General features: G+C 35.8%; 1 pseudogene; it reads left to right on the top strand.

Moving 5' to 3' along the window:
- Positions 1-1026: 1026 nt before the first annotated feature.
- LOC122030398 overlaps positions 1027-19584 on the top strand; it is a 55097-nt pseudogene continuing 36539 nt past the window's right edge.

Below are 19584 nucleotides of genomic sequence, written 5' to 3'. Positions count from 1 at the left end.
CCCGGCACTCGGGGGCGGTGGCTAGAATGAAGAAGGAAGGTGCCTCGGCTGCTCCATTGACCCGCTGACGTGAGAGGTTTCCGATCATCACCTTTCTTTTTCGGTTTTTGTGTGTTGTTCGCGGCGAAACCTAATGCTGGTCTGGGTTTAGTTACGTCTTGCATCGATTATCTGTAATTACCTTCACGGCGCTGTCTGGAAAATGCGATTGTTTGCTATCGAGAATCACAGAACAAGGGTATCATTTTGCCTGGCATTGTTTTTGTCGATTTTTTTTTCCAGGTTTTCTCGTCTTTATCGATCGCATCATTCTCGTGGAGGCTTTTTTGATATATGTATATCTATACGTTCTTTTGTTAAATGCTGGCGCTGGCTTTTTGCGCCAAAAAATTTATTGTAGAGAATTGGTTACGACTTCAATGTTATCACCATCGCATAGTTTTGTTCCTGATGCAGAGGTATATTCATTCTGCTTCAATCTCTAAAAGCAATGGCATTCTGGAGTACCAAACACACCTGTCTCTTGGTTCCATCTGTAGGGCTGAAAGGGATATAATTGGTCATCCATTCCCCTTTTTTATCTCGTCCCTGTGGTTTCTTAAACGGTTGTCTAAATTTCTATCTTCTCTCCCGCACTTTGGACGATTTTGTCACGTCTAATTTGTTTTGGTAGGCCTACACCTTTTAGAACTTCAATTTTAGCTTTATAATGTACAATGCATAATCAAATAGCTTACTTTTATTTGTATGCTAATTCATGTACTATTTTGATCCACAAGTACGTTGTATTGATCAAGTTTCTAATCAGATAAATCCTAGGATCCAGTTATTTCGGGCTTCTCAAGGCATACTTAATTAGAGTCATTTTTAGCATCCTCGACTTATTTGGCAGTCTAATATCAGAAATATAAAATAAAATGCACCCAAGTTAAAAACCTTGAGCTATATATCAAGCACTAACCCATATTTTGTCATTTTTTTCATCATAGAAAGTATAAAGCAAGGTAAAAGAGCATAGAGGGTGTGATGAGGCGCTGGCTTTGCTGTGCTAGTCATTTGGAACATCCGTACCATGCCCATGAAAATGAATGGTTGACAAGCCCATCAAATGACACATATGGTATGATGTCTGACCCAACGATTAATATACATTATTGCTTTGTAATATGATATCTCATGTAAATACATTGTGTACATACAATCTGGAAAGGAAAATGATATTCCATGTTGGTAGTTATTGTAGAGGATAGCTTTTAAATAGGTACATCATTATGCATGTTTTCTATAGGGTTAACCCTAGTTTGTCATTTGAGCATTTTGATTTCATATACCCACTAATGGATCATTGATTAGTGGGCCTTTACATTACAAATTTTAACAAGAGTTTTATCTTCAGTTTTTTATGAATCAATCATTACCTTTATTCTATATTTCCTTACACACTTTAATTTACTGTATAAACTTTGGGCATAGTTTAGTTATCAATGACATGTTAATAGAATATTTAGTATATTTTAAATCACTAATGACATGATAATAACAGGATGATAATGCTGATGAGTTTGTACTCAGATTTCATTCCATGGATGGAGTATATGTAAGCATAATTTGAGGTGTCTAGTTGTGTCACTCAGAATCCTCAAAATATTTTGTTTTGATCTCACATCGGCATGTGAAACAAAACGAGATACAGCCTCAAGAACTACTTCCTTTGCAAGGATCTGTGAGCGAATGAAATACAACTAACTTCCTTTTCCATGAGTGTACATGAGCAAACGAGACTAGGGTTCTAATTCTGCAGTGAGACTTCTTCAATGTAAACTTTCATCTTTGTCTTTCTCCTCTTCCTCCGCTTTCATTTGCATTGCTTGCATCTTTCTCCACTTCCTCTGCCTTGGTCAATGCCATTGGTGTCTTCTTCCTCTTCCTGAGCCTTGCTTGAAGACAAACCTTTGTTCCTTTGCCCAAGCCAAAAGGAAGTTTTTTTGGTATGCAAGCTCCTCTTTATCCTCCTCTTCTTCCTGCACCTAAAGTTCTTTTTTTTTTGCCACTTCTCCTCCTCGAAGCGATCAACATCGATCAAAATAGAACGATATTTATCCAAAATAATATCGTTTCGTTCTCTAGCCTCTGAAACAAGGTTGATACTCTAAACCTTATTTTTAAGGGGATTGATTGAAAGCTTGAGTACAAAGAAATTTCATGAATATAAATTTTAACTATTTTAGTAAATAAAGTACAACTATTCATATTATAGCTTAATCACACAAAAAGATTAATATCCAATGGTTGATTTGTATTCTTAATACAATTCTCTCCATTTATTTCTCCTTTCTAGTGTCAAACTTCTAAGTCATGCCTAAGACTTTCTTCTTATCCCTCAACAACTTGGTAGATCATTTGCTTCAGTTTTGTTACACCTCGGCGAAGCTAGGTCTACCTAGGTAAGTTTTGCTCATTATGCATGGTCTAAAATGATGTTAATTTAAAGTGCAACATAAAATCTAATTAAAATGGATACCTCAAAGGAAATTGTAGCTAATAACATGGTAACATGAATACTACAATGACATTTGCACCTCAAAGCCAATGAATTCCAAAAAGTGAGCATAAATTGCAAAGTGGGGGAACAGGAGAGATGTGCATGAATTTGATATCTTAAATTAAGAGCTTAAAGAAATAACAGTTATTAAAATTCATATTGCAATAATTCTATTTCACCTTTTGTTAACCCAGTATAAGTATGGCCATCCTTTAGGATAATACCAATATTTATACTTAGGGGGTGTTTGGTTGATGGGTTTGGGAATGAGGGAATGGAATGATAGTAAAAGATAGTGTTTGGATTATGGTTTGGGAATGACATTTTGGGAATGATTACTAGATTTATGGGAATCAGCCAAACCCATATAACTTGATGGGTTTCATTTCCATTCCTATTCCCATTCCACCCTACTATCAAACCCATACCTATAGTCATTCCCATCATTTAACCAAACGCCCCCTTAGTTATAGTTGCTCATCGATGATCATATCGATAGTTATATCTAAATGAGTTATAATTCTTATTTCAACATTGATATTCCAATAAAGTTAACTCTTAATTTTTATGCCACTTATCAATGGTTGTCCATGGGCATGCACCACCAATGAAAAAGGGTTAAGATGACATTAAAGTTGAAAATGATAGTCAAAAGTGTACTCGATGAGTTGAAGGGACGTACATCACCAAGTAAAGAATTTTGATAGTGGAATAAAAAAGTATACAAAAAGTGAAAAAAATGAACAACCTATGAGGGTATTATACACTTGTAAAAATGAAAAAAACTTTAAAAAGTATACAGTAGCCAAGAAAGAGGCCAAGAGAATGGTGAATGGAGTCAAGAATGGAACTTTTTGTTGGTCCCTTTGGAGGCCGGCAAGAGGGGAGGGGTGAATTGCCCTTAAAAAAATTAAGCTAAAAACCTTTCTCGGATATTCAACTAAATAACATACACTTGTAATAATAAAAAGAAGAGACTAAATGAAAAGATCAGACACAAGAGATTTACTTGGTTTGCAATCAGGGGATTGCTAATCCAAGGAAAGTAAGCGCACTATCTGATGATCTCCTTCGGGCGGAGTAGCCTCTTTACAGCGTTGACAGTACAAATAAAAAGAACAAGAATGAAAGCACAGAGAAAACTGATTACAAGTGAGTTGATTTAACTGTGCAGATCAGTGCTATATTTATAGCACTGGTCGGGGCACCTCGAAGGGGTTCCGGGCGCCCTTGGGGGGATAAAATTTTATCCCCCAACGATCAGATCGCCTTTGACGCGATCCTGGTCAAAATCCGGGTCCGATGCCTGGAACCACTCCGGGCGCCCCGGACTGGTCCAAGCGCCCGGACCAGGAAAGTCAACAGAGTTGACTTTTCTCGGTGCGGGACCTCTGCTTTGGTTCAGCTCGTCTCGGTCCGGGTCTTTCGCTCCAGCTCCGCTAGCTTAGGTGATCTCGGCCATCCGGAATAGGGCTCACCCGAATCCAAGTTCCGGCCTTCTCCTCGAGCAGCCTTCCTTCCCGGTTTCTCGTCCCTCGAACGCCGCACACGTTCTTCTCGTCCACCGGTGTACTCTTCCACGGTCACCTCGTCCCTCGGACGCACCGAGCCCGTTGGCTCTTTCCCGTGCCGTCCTTCTCTCTAGCCGCGTCTTCCTCTCGACTTCCTGTGTTCCTAAGCTCCTGCACACTTAGACACAAGGGTTAGACAACGCATGGCCTAACTTAGCTTGTTTGATCACATCAAAACACCTTGGGGTTCCAACAATCTCCACCTTTTTGATGTGAGCAACCTAAGTTAAGTTAGGGAAAACATATGCAATAAAAACAATTTATTTGCAATTAAGTCCAAAGATATTTCAATTCAAAAATTATATACCTCCCCCTAAACTTAACATCTGTCTCCCCCTTTGATCACATAAAAATATGGGGTTTCTTTTAACAAGTCTAAGGTAAATTCTAAAAAAAATCTTAAGTGTAAAAATGTTTAAGCAAATGGCTAAGTAAAGACACTCTTCAGAATTTTTCTTTCGAAAACAATTTAAGTAAAACATTTAAAAAAAAAAATCATAAGTGTTAACAAAAATTTCTTAGTCAATTTTCAAAAAAAATTTCGAAGGCAGTTATCATAAAAAAAATCTTAGAAAAAAAAATTTAAGGCAATTTTTATAAAAAAAAAATCCTAAGGGAAGAAAATGTTCTATGGCAAATCTTAAAGACAATTTCTAAAAACAAATTTCTAATTTTCATAAAAAATTTCTAAGTCAATTTTCATAATAATAAAAAATTCTAAGGTAATTTTTAAAAAAATTTCTAAGGTAAAAATTTCTAAATCAATTTTAAATATTTTCTAACATAAATTGAATAACTCTTTTAAAGCATTAAGTAAATTAAATTAATGCTTTTTCAGTTAGTCAATTAAACTTTTCATTTCAATACTTGGCTTCTAGGTCGTGGTGAGGCACTAGGCCTTCTTGGTTATTGGAGCAACAACCACTTCATTAGACAAAGCCTCATAAAAAAATTAGTTGTTTAATTTCCTTGCTGAAAATGCTAAGTCTAATTTTAATTTTAAATTAAACAAGTTTTTGAACTCAATAGAGGTTCCTTCCTACAGGGTTAATTAAATATTTTCTAGGTACATAGACCTTTGATATTTTTCTAATTTGATTTTGGTGAAATCTATAATACCAGTTTAGTCCTCTATAATTTCTAAAAGTAGAAATATTTGAACCATTAGACTTTTTCAATTTTTCTATTTTTTCTTTTAGTTTTTCATTTTCAATTTTCAATTTATCTAAATCCTCTATAAGACATGATTTTGCCAAAATTCTTTTTGTTTCTAAAATTTCATTTTCTAATTTGGTATTTTTATTTTCTAATTTATATATGGATTTAGCCATTGCCTTAATATCAAAGTAAAGTTGATCAGGGGGTAAGAGGCATACCTCACTTACCATATCAGACTTGAAGCCTGAATCTCCCCCTGCATCGCTGCTTTCATCTGAGGTCGCTCCCCCTTCATCGATGCTAGGGAAGAAGGCAATTTTTATAAAAAAAAAATCCTAAGGAAGAAAATGTTCTATGGCAAATCTTAAAGACAATTTCTAAAAACAAATTTCTAATTTTCATAAAAAATTTCTAAGTCAATTTTCATAATAATAAAAAATTCTAAGGTAATTTTTAAAAAAATTTCTAAGGTAAAAATTTCTAAATCAATTTTAAATATTTTCTAACATAAATTGAATAACTCTTTTAAAGCATTAAGTAAATTAAATTAATGCTTTTTCAGTTAGTCAATTAAACTTTTCATTTCAATACTTGGCTTCTAGGTCGTGGTGAGGCACTAGGCCTTCTTGGTTATTGGAGCAATAACCACTTCATTAGACAAAGCCTCATAAAAAAATTAGTTGTTTAATTTCCTTGCTGAAAATGCTAAGTCTAATTTTAATTTTAAATTAAACAAGTTTTTGAACTTAATAGAGGTTCCTTCCTACAGGGTTAATTAAATATTTTCTAGGTACATAGACCTTTGATATTTTTCTAATTTGATTTTGGTGAAATCTATAATACCAGTTTAGTCCTCTATAATTTCTAAAAGTAGAAATATTTGAACCATTAGACTTTTTCAATCTTTCTATTTCTTCTTTTAGTTTTTCATTTTCAATTTTCAATTTATCTAAATCCTCTATAAGACATGATTTTGCCAAAATTCTTTTTGTTTCTAAAATTTCATTTTCTAATTTGGTATTTTTATTTTCTAATTTATATATGGATTTAGCCATTGCCTTAATATCAAAGTAAAGTTGATCAGGGGGTAAGAGGCATACCTCATTTACCATATCAGACTTGAAGCCTGAATCTCCCCCTGCATCGCTGCTTTCATCTGAGGTCGCTTCCCCTTCATCGATGCTAGGGAAGAAGGCAATTTTTATAAAAAAAAAATCCTAAGGGAAGAAAATGTTCTATGGCAAATCTTAAAGACAATTTCTAAAAACAAATTTCTAATTTTCATAAAAAATTTCTAAGTCAATTTTCATAATAATAAAAAATTCTAAGGTAATTTTTAAAAAAATTTCTAAGGTAAAAATTTCTAAATCAATTTTAAATATTTTCTAACATAAATTGAATAACTCTTTTAAAGCATTAAGTAAATTAAATTAATGCTTTTTCAGTTAGTCAATTAAACTTTTCATTTCAATACTTGGCTTCTAGGTCGTGGTGAGGCACTAGGCCTTCTTGGTTATTGGAGCAACAACCACTTCATTAGACAAAGCCTCATAAAAAAATTAGTTGTTTAATTTCCTTGCTGAAAATGCTAAGTCTAATTTTAATTTTAAATTAAACAAGTTTTTGAACTCAATAGAGGTTCCTTCCTACAGGGTTAATTAAATATTTTCTAGGTACATAGACCTTTGATATTTTTCTAATTTGATTTTGGTGAAATCTATAATACCAGTTTAGTCCTCTATAATTTCTAAAAGTAGAAATATTTGAACCATTAGACTTTTTCAATCTTTCTATTTCTTCTTTTAGTTTTTCATTTTCAATTTTCAATTTATCTAAATCCTCTATAAGACATGATTTTGTCAAAATTCTTTTTGTTTCTAAAATTTCATTTTCTAATTTGGTATTTTTATTTTCTAATTTATATATGGATTTAGCCATTGCCTTAATATCAAAGTAAAGTTGATCAGGGGGTAAGAGGCATACCTCACTTACCATATCAGACTTGAAGCCTGAATCTCCCCCTGCATCGCTGCTTTCATCTGAGGTCGCTCCCCCTTCATCGATTCTAGGTTCTGATGTGCTTTGCCCTTCGTAGCTTGCCATCAGCGCTAGCCCGGCATATTCTTGAATCTCGGACTCAGATGATGAAGTGTCGTCCCAAGTAGCTTTTAGATTCTTGTGCTTCTTGGGAATTTTGCCTTTGTCCTTCTTTAGTTCTGGGCAATCCTCTTTTAGGTGTCCTTCCTTTTGACACTGGTAGCAACGCATCCTTCTTCTATTTCTTGGATTATTTTTATTCTGCATTTTTTTGAATTTATTAGATCTAAAAAACTTATTAAAGTTTCTTACCATGTATGCTTCCTGATCGTCTTCTGAATCTGACTCGGATTCATCCTTCTTGGTTGCATTTAGTGCAATCATCTGGCTTGCTTCCTTTGTTGTCCCGACACACCTGGTTTCATGCAATTCAAGAGTGGAGAATAGTTCTTCTAAAGTACTTACCTTCAAGTCTTTCGAAATGTAGTAGGCGTTGACGATTGATGTCCAATCTGAAGTTCTGGGAAACGTGTTGAGTGCGTAGCATATTGTTTCCCGATTTGTTACCGTTTCTCCGAGGTTCTCGAGACTAGTAATCAATTCTTTTACCTTTGCGTGCAGACTGCCTACCTTCTCACCTTTTTCAGTCGGATGTTCATTAGCTTGTTCCGGAGGATGTCTTTTCTAGCGAGCTTCGCTTCGGACGTGCCTTCGTGGAGTTCCAGGAACTTCTCCCAGAGTTCTTTGGCAGATGAAAAGCTTCTGATGCGGTTGACCTCTTGAGGCGGCAACACGCTCAGCAGGTGATATTCTGCTCTTTCTTTGTCCAATGACTCTCTTCTTTTTCTTCTCCATCTTGATTCATTGGAGCTACAAAACCATACTTCATAATAAACCGAATTTCGAAATCAGTTCTTAGGAATACCTTCATACGTCGCTTCCAGTCTGCGAAGTCCCCCTCGAATTTTGGTGGAACGATGCTTGGTCCGGCCATCTCGTTGCTTCAATCGGCGGTTAGTCCTCCTGAAGCGCCTTGCTCTGATACCACTTGTTGGTCCCTTTGGAGGCCGGCAAGAGGGGAGGGGTGAATTGGCCTACAAAAATTAAGCCAAAAACCTTTCTCGGATATTCAACTAAATAACAGACACTTGTAATAATAAAAAGAAGAGACTAAATGAAAAGATCAGACACAAGAGATTTACTTGGTTTGCAATCAGGGGATTGCTAATCCAAGGAAAGTAAGCGCACTATCTAATGATCTCCTTCGGGCGGAGTAGCCTCTTTACAGCGTTGACAGCACAAATAAAAAGAACAAGAATGAAAGCACAGAGAAAACTGATTACAAGTGAGTTGATTTAACTGTGCAGATCAGTGCTATATTTATAGCACTGGTCGGGGCACCCCGAAGGGGTTCCGGGCACCCTTGGGGGGATAAAATTTTATCCCCCAACGATCAGATTGCGTTTGACGCGATCCTGGTCAAAATCCAGGTCCGGGCGCCCGAAGTGGTTCCGGGCACCACAGACTGGTCCGGGCGCTCGGAATGGTTTCGGGTGCCCGGACCAGGAAAGTCAACAGAGTTGACTTTTCTCGGTCCGGGACCCTGCTTCGGTTCAGCTCGTCTCGGTCCGGGTCTTTCGCTCCAGCTCCGCTAGCTTGGGTGATCTCGGCCATCCGAAATAGGGCTCATCCGAAATAGGGCTCACCCGAACCCAAGTTTCGGCCTTCTCCTTGAGCAGCCTTCCTTCCCGGTTTCTCATCCCTCGAACGCCGCGCACGTTCTTCTCGTCCACCGGTGTACTCTTCCACCGTCACCTCATCCCTCGGACGCACCGAGCCCGTCGGCTCTCTCCCGTGCCGTCCTTCTCGCTAGCCGCGTCTTTCGCTCGACTTCTTGTGTTCCTAAGCTCCTGCACACTTAGACACAAGGGTTAGACAACGCATGACCTAACTTAGCTTGTTTGATAACATCAAAACACCTTGGGGTTCCAACACTTTCAAACGTTTATATCGACAACTATATATAAAAGAAAGGGAAAAAAATATTTATAAAATAGCTAAAGCAAGAAAGATGAACATAGAGATCTTATCCAAATAAGATGTATTAGAGATAAATACAATAAGATGCTATTGAATGATGAAGAAATAAAAGAGCGATTAGATTGGTATTTTCGTCAACTTTTTAATAAAGGTTCAAGTGACCAAGTTAAACCACACCCTAATTACACTATGATTTCTGATTGAGTACCTCCAAAACCTAATAATTAATTTGGCTGAAGTTAACTAACTAATACAATATAAAATTAAATAGCCATGAAAATTTTAATGGAAAGAAAAACATAAATGTAGTAATAGTTTTTGTAATGAAGAAATAATTTAGTGTTATTTTTTTTATATACACCTTTGATGTTTTTAATTGGCTCATAATGGAATCAAAGTTTTTCATGTATCTATATTGGTAATCATGAGTTATGCTAAATAATATTAAACAATAAATTTAAATTATATGAAGTTTTTCAAACCTATTTATGTTAAAGTTTAGACTAAAGATTTAATTAATACTTTTTCTATGAAAATAAAGCTTTTGCTTGTTAATTTGTATTTAAGATCACATTGTTGTTTATCATGCCACATGATAAACAATTTAGCTTTATTTTAATATAAAATGATGAAAAAGATTAAAATATTAGTATTTATAATTTGTCAAATGACTAACAATTAGACAACAATGGAATAATGTTCAATACTCTATGACAACATATACGACATCGTACATTAAGGATGAAGCATATATAACACAGCATATATCAAGCCCTAATTAATAGTTGTAAATATATTGTAATTAATAGTATAGCTATAGCTTCTTGTTTAAACATATTGATTTAGAGATATTATTAGAATTGGCTTGGTTTTATGGCTGAAAATCTGTCATGTAAATCACTAATATTTTCTATATAATGAGAAGAACTCTCAGGGTGAGAGCATTCAATCTAATTGACATGATATCAAAACCATAATTTAGAATTTGAGAGTGTCGTCTTGAGAAGTTCAGATCTTGGTTTTGGGAATATTTCTAGAATTCCTAATGGTGTTATTTCAGTTCAAGCTTTTGGACTCTTCGACCTGTTGATTTTCAGTACTTCTTGTTGCATTTGGTGAGTAACGTATATCATGCCAACTACCAACTTAGGTATTTTTGGTGTATGTTTCATAGGTAAGAATTATTCTACTTGGGAATTTTAGTTTCGTTTGTTTGTCATGGGAAAAGAACTATGGGTCACATTGATGGTAGTGATCCGACACCTACTGAGCTTTCTAAACTGGCTCAGTGGGAAGTCAGGGATGCTAGAGTCATGACATGGATTCTAGCATCAGTTGATCAACTTCTTGTTCCTAATCTGAGACTATATGAGACAGCTAAAAGCATGTGGGAGAATTTAAAAAAAGTTACTATCAAGACAATACAGCCAAACGTTTTTAATTAGAATATGATATTGCTAGTTACTCTCAAGGTGATCTCTCCATTTCAAGAGTACTTTTTCTAGTTTTTAGAACTTATGGTTTGAATAAGTTGACATAATTTATGCACAAGTACTAGCTATCTCTCTTTCTGTGGTTCAAGAGGTGCATGAACAAAGCAAGTGAGATTAGTTTTTGATGAAATTACATCGAGGTTGCTTGCTCTAATTTGATGAATTGTGCTCCTTCTCCTTCTTTGGATGTATGTTTTGGAGAGTTGCTTCATGAAGAGCAATGTCTTACAACACATAATTTTCCAGCAAAACAAAATGCATAATAATGCAATTTCTTATGCAGTTCAAGGGAAAGGCAAGGGTAAAGACATGCGACAAGTTAAATGCTATAACTGTAAGGAATACAGACATATTGCTGTTAACTTTTCAAAGAAATATTGCAATTATTCTAAGAATACTCCATTTGTCTTGTGTATCAACGACGATAACGTCCAACTTTACAACTTTATGAGCTTGATCCGACCTCTGTGCCGGTTATGTAGGGATCTTTTGCGAAAAATAATAATATACGCAGTGGAAAAACAATCCCTCCAGAGATCCAGGCGAATACAATGTACACGTTATTTTACTCTATCAAGACAAAATAGTTACCTTTGTTGTGTGAATGATACAATCCGGACAGCAACTTTGATTCGGGAGATCTCAGCGCGATCAGAGTGGTCGCGCCTCTTCAGTATTCACACGAACACGCCCTTCGTTCGTCTCACGAGCTCAGCCTTCAGAGAAGAACCACCTTCATTGCGCTAGCAACTTTGGTGATTCGGCCATGAGAAGAAGAAGAGGAAGAAGAAGATCAAGAGTCTCACCAAATTTCACTCAAAAAGGCCTCTTTATATTCATCCAATGAATACCAAGGGTTTATCTTTGGGTCTTCTTCCATTAATGATGAATTAATCTTCATTATCTTTATATTCATCTAATGAACACAAAGGGTTTGCCTTTTAGTCTTCTTCCATTAATGATGAATTAATCTCCATTAATCTTCTTAATGGGTTGGATTTTAGTATATTGGATTAACCATTACCCAATAAGTCATTAACCCAATAAGCCAATGAGTCTAACCTATTAATCCAATGAGTTTAATCCGAATTTATTTGAGTCTAACTCAATGAGTTAAATTCGGATTAGACTTAACTCTATAATCTTTAGGGTCCATCATATTTTAGTCAAACTAAAATATACCCATCTCCAAACCAACATGTTCTTTGTGTGTGACTCAATAGGTTCTTGTAATGTTGACAATGTCTTTAAAACAACATTTTAAATACATAAGCAATGAGTGTCATCTAGCAATACATCATTGCTACCCAAGTGACGATAATGTTAAGATCCAACTTAAATTTTTTGTATCTATTATCTTGTATAACTTGGTCCTTCTACCCTCGATATCTAGATTGATCAATAAGGCATAGACTGTGTCATTCTCTTATCAATATTTGTGTTTCTTAATCTCCAAGTAAACTCACTTAACCAAATGAGCTCAATATTTTATATTGACTTATTTGAGCATGACTATGCATGTTAGTTGTCCTACTTAATCAAGGGACCCACAGATATCACTTTAGTCATATGAAAGAGATAGATCCTATCTACATCACTTGTATCCCTCCGTATAACTTATTGCATACCGAGTGATCGACTTTATAGTCTATCTTATTATAGGTGACGTTTGCTGATACCAAAGTCCACGACTAGGGAACCGTAGTGACTTCAGGTGTAAGGACTATTCATACTAATAGTCACTATGAGAATATTTATGGCACCCATATAACAATCCATAAAATATTCTCATGACGGGTCAATTTATATATTCTCTAATATATACCTATGTGTCAACTTGATATCTTATATCTATGACTTATGAGATTAAGTCATCAATTGACCTACATGCTAGTCTCAACGCATTAATATTGCCCTGTATATTAATGCTTGATTAGGATTAGTTAAGAGTAGTGTTATACACACACACACATAACCTCCAACTATCAATTCAACCAATTGATATGTTGTAAGCTAGAACCTACTACTATAGGACATTATTATACTTATTCATCTGGCATAGATATGAAGTAAATATAATAATCACAAACTTTACCTTTTATTAAAGAAATATGATACAAAAGTTCTCTTGCCAATTATCTCATAATTGGCTCTAAGGGCTAATGCTAACAGCTTCAAACTATTTTTTTTTACATACAATCAATTTTCATGTGTCATTCCTTGGCTCTCTTCCAGAATCACCTAGATCGGTACGACTTTTCCCATACATCTCTTCAGGCTACTTTGTCCACTGTTCCCATTCCTTCATGTTATTCAGAGGCTGCTAAACATGATTGTTGGCACAAGGTCATGGAAGAAGAATTTCAAACTCTTGTGGACAATCACACCAAGGATATTGTTCTATGCCCCCCAAATGTTAAAATCATTGGTTGTAAATGGGTCTACTCTATCAAGTTTTGTTCAAATGGTACTTTAGATCCCTATAAGGCACGGTTGGTTGCCTTGGCTAACAAAAAAGATTATGACATCAATTATGATGAGACTTTTGCTCCGGTTATCAAGATGTCAATAGTTCAAATGGTTAATTTAATTACTATTTCACAAGGATGGCCACTTCGTTAGATGGATTTTAAGAATGTGTTTCTTCATGGTAATCTCAAAGAAGAGATTTACATGGTTCCATCGCCGGGTTTGCCTTCTTCCTCTTCTTTAGTTGTTTGTAAGTTGAAGAAATCTATATACAGGTTAAAACAAGCTCCTTAGGTACGGTTTGATAAATTCAAATCCACTTTGCTCCAATTTTCATTCAAACAGGGCAATATGATTCATCTTTGTTTCTTTGCAAGACATATTGTCATTCTCCTAGTTTATGTTGATGATATTTTATCATTGGGACAGATTTTGTCTTGATTGCTCATTTGAAACAGCTTCAAGCCTTATTTCATATAAAGGATCTCGGTCCTCTTATTTCTTGGGCTTGGAAGTTCCTACTAATTCTTTATAAGTACACACAAGATTTATTTCATTTAGCTAGTCTCTAAAATGCTTCTACGGTAGCGACTCCACTTAAAGTAAACACAAAGTACTAGTGTCAGGAGGGTAATCTTCTTTTTAATCCTACTATATTTTGACAATTAATGGGCAACTTGAACTATTTGACTGTTACTCGACCAGACATTTCCTTTGCTGTTCAGTAAGTTAGTCAATTCATGACAAATCCCTGTCATCTGCATGTAGCTGATGTTCATCGAATCATTCGATATCTTCGTGGGACGCTTTGTCGTGGATTATTTTTTTAGCTAGTTCTCCTCTTCATCTAGTTGCCTATAATATCACTGATTGGGTGGGATGCCCTAATACCCGCCAATCTCTCACGGGTTGGTGTATATTTCTAAGTAATTCTTTGATTTTTTGGAAAAGCAAGAAACAAGATTGTGTTTCTAAATCTTCTACGGAGTCCGAGTACTGTGCTATGTCTACTGCTTGTTCTGAGATTGTTTGGGTTCGTAATCTTCTAGCTGAGCTTGGTTTCTCTCAGTCTACTCCTACTTCGCTTCACGTTGATAATACTAGTGCATTTTAGATTGCCGCTAATCTTGTTTATCATAAGTGTACTAAGCATATTGAGGTGGATTGCCACTCTATTTACGAAACCTTCGATACACATATTATTTCTCTTCCTCATATTGTTGGATCGAGACCACGCTAGAGGGGGGGTGAATAGCGTTCGTGGCTATTTCTTTCAATTCGTAAAACAAACGAGTAAAAGCGCAGCGGAATAAAGAAATAACAAACACAGAGAGACAGGAAGATTTACTTCGTTCGGAGCCTAAAGCGACTCCTACTCGAAGGCCCGCGATCCTTGATCGCTTTCCGTGGGAAACAACTATAAGCACGATAAAACTATTACAGATTAACTACAATTTAAAGCAGTAAACAGATTATACCGACAACAAAAGACTAAATCGAAGCTCCGGGTTGTCGGGGTGTCGTTGCAGCACTTTCTGGATCGAGTCGTTAGCAGCTTGTCGCAGGGAGATTACTTAGATTGTCGTTGTTTTCGTTGCTGCACCTCGACCCTTCTTTTATATGAGGTTCCGGGCGCCTGGATCCCTTCCGGGCGCCTGGAGTGTGACGTGGCCAACCAACCAGGATGCTCCACGTGTCAACTTCGCGCAGGGGATAAACTTTGGTCCCGGGCGCCCGGATCCATCCCGGGCGCCCGGACAACCTTTTTCCAGAAAGGTTAGTCCGAGCAAAATTCCCTGCAAGACAGTGTTAGAATAAGACAAAACATAGTAAAGAAGAATTGACAGTCTTCGGACTGTCCGAGTCTGACTTCGGATTTCCAACCGGAAATCCTAGGTCGACCCGACGCCTACTGTTCCCTCTACGGGGAACGCGTCCTCACCTACTCCACTCAGGAGATTTACTTGTTGCCAGTCGATCCTCCAGATCGACTGGACTTTTGCTCAGCACTCGATGCTTCCGGACTTTCTGCTGGACATCCGCTTCCCGGCTAGTCCAGACTTTCACCTGGTTCGCGACACCAGGACTTTCCACCTAGGGTTACCACCCCCTAGGACTTTTGCCTGAAGCCATCGACCTGCCAAGACTTTCCGCATAGGGTTAACACCCCCTAGGGTTTTTCCCTTTGCCTAACCGCAGCTAGGACTTTCCTGAAATACTCATTCAACCATGTTAGATTACAACAACCCTTAACTTTGAATCTTTTGCCATTATCAAAACTCAGGTTCGATCGTCGGATGCTTCCCGCACCAACAATCTCCCCCTTTTTGATTATGGCAACCCAAATTCAAAGTTAAGTAAAAAAACAAATGCATAAGTATATTAAGCAAGCTTAAGTATATAAATTCAAATGAACGCCTAACTTAAGCTAACACTTAAACTTTTGTGAAGCTCCTCCTTAATACAGGGTTTCCTTTTACTTTTGAATTTCTCTACTCTCCCCCTTTGCCATATATTAAAAATGAGCTAGTTTTGAAAAACTTAATTTTTCAAGACAGAATTAAAAACATTTTAACTTAGGCAAGGAAAGTGAAGGACAACACCTTAGAATTTATTTTGTTTGAATAGACATCGAAAAACATGAGCTCTTTTTGAGTCTACGGAGTCTATAGAAAAACATTGGTTTCCAAAATATTCATAGAAAAATTTCAAAATACAAGTTTCAACTTCAGAGATTTTCAAATAAATTTGCAAGGAAAAATAATTTTTAAAGCTTTAACAACTTAATGAATTTTCAAAAGGGTTTAAAAAAATTTCCAAAGAAGAAGATATTTTAAAGTTAAGTTTGGAGAAAATTTTGATAAAACTGCTTAAGGAATGTTTTTGAGATAAATTTCAGGAATACTTAAGGCAAAGGAGAAGAGATAACCTTAATTTAGTCTTAGTAAGGTTTCAGTGTTCTAAAGTCCAAGCATGAGTCAAGATTTGGTTTTGATCAGGTATCAGAGCCCTTAAGTACAAACATGCTTAAACTTTTAATATTGCCTCCACCAACTGTCTAACCATTTAGCTACTTGCTGATTGCCTAGAGGGCAACAGTGTTCACCTGGTTAGTCAAGTCAAGTCAATTGATCCAGTTAGATTTGACTAAGGCTGGAAGACTTGATTTGATTACTGTTAATTATGTATTTAATGCCCAGACTCATATTGATGCACAGAAATAAGCATTCTTGAGTCCAGGCTGTACCCTATGCATCTCACACCGTTCTATGTTTTACAAACACAATCAAGGTAAACCTAGGTGTTTGTGAGATGCTCTGGCTGAGTCCTGGGGGAACATGTTTTCTAAAGGTAAATCCTAGGCTAAATCCAACTTTTGAAAGTCTAGCAAAGTGGGGATTTTGGAAAATCAATTTTGCCTAGAAGTTAAAAAAAAACAAGTAAAGAATATAAAGTTATAGTATCTATTCTACCCAACACATACCTATTTGTCTTCTAAGTGAGCTGAACTCAAGTTCAGGTAAGGGTTTTGTGAAAATGTCAGCTAGGTTTGATTTTGACTCAACATAGTTGAGTATAATATCACCCTTAGCTACATGATCCCTTACAAAATGATGCTTCACCTCTATATGTTTAGTCCTTGAGGGATGAATTGAGTTTTTTGTTAGATTTATTGAGCTTATATTATCAATTGAAATTTTTGTTTTATGATAATCTAGCTGATAGTCTTTAAGAGTATGCATCATCCATAACAATTGAGATGCGCATTCACCTAAGGCTATATATTCAGCTTCAGTGGTAGATAAAGCAACACAATGTTGCTTTCTACTTGACCAACTTACAAGGCATTGCCCTAGAAATTGACAACTGCCACTTGTGCTTTTTCTATCTAACTTGCATCCAGCGTAATCTGAGTCAGAATAGCCATGAAGGTCAAGAGTGCAAGTTCTAGGGTACCAGAGTCCTATATTTAGAGTACCTTTAATGTACCTAAGTATTCTTTTAACATAGGTTAAGTGTGACTCTTTTGCACAGGATTGGTATCTTGCGCACATACCTACAGCAAACAATATATCAGGTCGGCTTGCAGTTAGGTACAATAAACTACCTATTACACTTCTATAATATTTTGGGTCTACTGGTTTTCCTACTGGGTCAGAGTCAATATTGATGTTGGTTGCCATTGGAGTGTTTATTATCTTTGAATTTTCCATGCAGAATTTTTTAATTAACTCCTTAGCATATTTAGTTTGATAAATGTAAATTCCATCTTTAGTTTGTTTTATTTGTAAGCCTAAGAAAAAAATTAAGTTCACCAACCATACTCATTTCAAATTCACTTTCCATTAATTTAACAAATTCTTTTAGAAATTTAGAGTTAGTAGATCCAAAAATTATATCATCAACATAGATTTGGGCTATGAAGATGTCTTTTTCTACAATTTTTACGAATAGAGTTGGATCTATTTGACCTTGGTTGAACCCTTTGGAAATTAAGTGATTGGACAACCGTTCATACTATGCCCTAGGGGCTTGTTTAAGTCCATACAAGGCTTTTTTTTAACTTAAATACGTGAGTAGGATTGTTTAAGTCTTCAAATCCTGGGGGTTGACTTACATAGACCTCTTCTTTGATGAAACCATTTAAAAAGGCTGACTTAACATCCATTTGGTATAATTTAAACCCTTTATTTGCTGCATAGGCTAATAGCATTCGAATGGATTCGAGTCTAGCTACCGGTGCATAGGTTTCATCATAGTCTAATCCTTCAACTTGACTAAACCCTTTGGCTACTAGTCTGGCTTTGTTTCTTATGATATCACCCTGATCATCCAACTTATTTCTAAACACCATTTGGTGTCTATTATTGATTTATCTATGGGTTTAGGTACAAGGTCCCAGACTTGGTTTCTTTCAAATTGGGCTAATTCCTCCTGCATAGCTATGATCCAGTCCGGGTCGGGTAGTGCTTCTTCTATTGTTTTAGGTTCGATTTTAGAAATTAGGGCAATCTGACTATGGATTCTATAGGAAGATCTAGTTCTGACTCCTAGGTTTGGATCACCCAAAATTTGGTCAGGTGGATGAGAAGTACTGGCCCTAGTTGGTCTTATAATTGGGTCAGGGGCTGGTTCCTCTGGTTTATTAAGGTTTGGTTGAATTTCATCATCTTCTATATTTCTTGGTTCAACATTCACACTTATATTTGGTAGATTATTTTCTTCATCAAATATTATATTAGTTGTTTCTTCAACTTTTAGGGTGTTTTGATTGTAGACTCTATAGGCTCTACTATTTGAGGAGTATCCTAAAAATATTCCTGGGTTAGATTTGGGTGTGAATTTTCCTAAATAATCTTTAGTATTTAAAATGTGAACTTTACACCCAAATATTTTTAAATAGTTTAAGTTAGGAATTTTATGATAATATAGTTCATAAGGGGTTTTCTTGTGAAATTTGTTGATTAAAATTCTGTTTTGAATATGATTTGCAGTATTTATTGCTTCAGCCCAAAATTGGTGATTTAAATTATATTCATTTAACATAGTTCTAGCGGCTTCTTGTAGTGTTCTATTTTTACGTTCCACTAGAGCATTTTGCTGAGGGGTTCTAGGACATGAAAATTCATGTAGGTATCTATTTACTTTACAAAATTGAGTAAATCTATGATTTTCAAATTCTTCCCCGTGATCACTTCTTATTCTTTTAATTTTAGTATCTTTTTCATTTTCTATTAGTTTGCAAAAATTACTAAATATTTCATAGGTTTCATCTTTTGTTTTTAGGAATCTTACCCATGTAAACCTAGAGTAGTCATCAATTATTACTAAGCAATACTGATTCTTGCTTAGTGACTTGGCTCCATGTGAATCAAATAGGTCAAGGTGAAGGAGCTCAAGTAACGAGTTGGTTCTTTCTAGATTTGTTGATTTGTGTGTTGACTTAGTTTGTTTTCCTTGTTGACAAGCATTACAGATTGAGTTTTCAATGAATTTTATTTTGGGCAAACCTCTAACTAGACCATTATGACTCATTTTTGAAATGAGTCTAGTGTGAGTGTGACCCAGTCTTCTGTGCCACAAGTCAGTTTCCTCTTCCTGTGTTATTAAACACTTTATTGAGGATGTGGGTAGATTGATTGAGTACATATTATTTTTCCTAAGTCCCTTAAGTGTGATTTCAGGATTTTCAATATTTTTGACTAAACATCTAGCTTTGTCAAAAGTGACTAAGTATCCGCTATCACACAATTGGCTTATACTTAGTAAGTTG

This window comes from Zingiber officinale, chromosome 10B (genome assembly GCF_018446385.1).
Source record: "Zingiber officinale cultivar Zhangliang chromosome 10B, Zo_v1.1, whole genome shotgun sequence".
Classification (NCBI taxonomy): domain Eukaryota; kingdom Viridiplantae; phylum Streptophyta; class Magnoliopsida; order Zingiberales; family Zingiberaceae; genus Zingiber; species Zingiber officinale.
This window is presented reverse-complemented; position numbering and strand designations above follow the sequence as displayed.